The sequence below is a fragment of the Amphimedon queenslandica genome, unplaced genomic scaffold, assembly GCF_000090795.2.
Source record: "Amphimedon queenslandica unplaced genomic scaffold, v1.1 AMPQUscaffold_13044, whole genome shotgun sequence".
Lineage (NCBI taxonomy): Eukaryota > Metazoa > Porifera > Demospongiae > Haplosclerida > Niphatidae > Amphimedon > Amphimedon queenslandica.
This window is the reverse complement of record NW_003546720.1, coordinates 18,276-19,789: the sequence shown is the minus strand read 5'-3', so window position 1 is coordinate 19,789 and position 1,514 is coordinate 18,276. Positions and strand designations below refer to the sequence as shown.

General features: G+C 35.1%; 1 non-coding gene across 1 annotated transcript in view; it reads right to left on the bottom strand.

Moving 5' to 3' along the window:
- Nucleotides 1-1,002, bottom strand: part of LOC100632508 (uncharacterized) — a 2,238-nt gene extending 1,236 nt beyond the window's left edge. The window contains exons 1-3 of the transcript XR_002186560.1: nucleotides 910-1,002; nucleotides 595-861; nucleotides 61-550 (exon numbers count right to left, since the gene is read on the bottom strand). This is a non-coding gene — a transcript (uncharacterized LOC100632508). The remainder of the gene's footprint in view (nucleotides 1-60; nucleotides 551-594; nucleotides 862-909) is intronic.
- Nucleotides 1,003-1,514: the final 512 nt, after the last annotated feature.

Here is a 1,514-nt window from a genome sequence, read left to right as displayed (position 1 = left end):
AGTCTCCAGTTACCTTAACTTCGCTGCTGATTTCACTCATAACTTTACCAATGGACTTACCTTTGGTGCTTTCTACCTAGTAGGGTGTGGTGTGGGCATGCTGATTACTTGCCCAGTCATTCTAGAATTTTAGATCCGGATATTTTTGTATCAGCTATAATCTAGCATCTGCATAGAAAATCCAAGATATGTCAGACTACAAACAGATGTAGTCTATGATTGCTTGAAAGGATAAACTACATGAGTCTCATGCTTATTTATTTGGCATCACCAAACTGTAACACACTTACCAACTAGAGTCAAACTTTGAAGGATTTTAAGTGGAGCTAGACCAGTAGTGATCAAATTACCATACTTCTTTGTAGTAGCCTGTCTGTAATAGTAATACCTTCTGTATAGATAGTGTTTGATTATTTGACATAATATTTTAATTCTGAGAGTACAAGACACATAATTACATGTATATCACTTATTATTTAAAAAGTAAAAAGAATATCAGCCAGCTATTCCAATGTTATGCAATCATTTTAAATAAGCTCTTTTCTTGATCCTAAGAATTGTATTATAATTATTTATATCAAATTATAATCTCACTTATATATTCAGCAACTGATGTCTCTTCTATTTCACCAGCAGCAATAGCTAGTTTGTTCCATGTTGCTTCAATATCATCTGTAAGCCATTTTGCTAAACATTCTCTGAGACATCGCTTAGCATCTCGTGGACACTTATCCTCAATAATCTTCAGATCATCATGAAACAGACCCAAGTAGAGAGCAAAATCAAACCATTTGATAGCTTGAAAGTGACCATCTTTTAAGACTCGTAATATCTCTGCTAAATCCCTGATAGTCAATATAACTATAAACAAATAAATAATATGAAACTAGTGACAGTGAGTGGTTATACCTTTTTTTGGACCATCATTGGACCCTCTGATCTGTGTGGGTGAGTGATTTGTAGTTGGTTTGACCTTTTGAAGTGTTGGCTCTACATGTACTGTATATAAAACTATTATACTAGGGCCACTTCAAGTTGACTTTTAAATCTGCATAATGTAATAACTTTCTTATTTTAAATGCTACAGACAGCGGTTTTTTTTTGCATTATGATCCTCTCCAAAACCCCGGTATTTTGATATATGATACAACTAGAGCGCAGTTATAGAAAAGGAGAAGTAAAATCAAAGCACATGGACACTTGAAGAGCACTTGACGCCATTACTACCACCACGTGCGGTTATCGCGTAGGCGGATAAAATAAAATGGCCGCTGCAGCAAGAAGTGGGAAACAGACTTTGAACAATGTACTGGACTCAAAGGAAAGGCTAATACAATTATAGGTAAAGTATATACATAGGTAAGGAGAAGAGCTGCATAATCGTGCAGCAAATGCTAAGATAGGTAGCCATACCTTTTTTACATTGTCTAAGCCTTTATGCTATGCTTTTGAAGGTAGGATTTGTATATATGCCTCCTAATAACAATACTTACTACTTTTCTGCTTTAGAACTG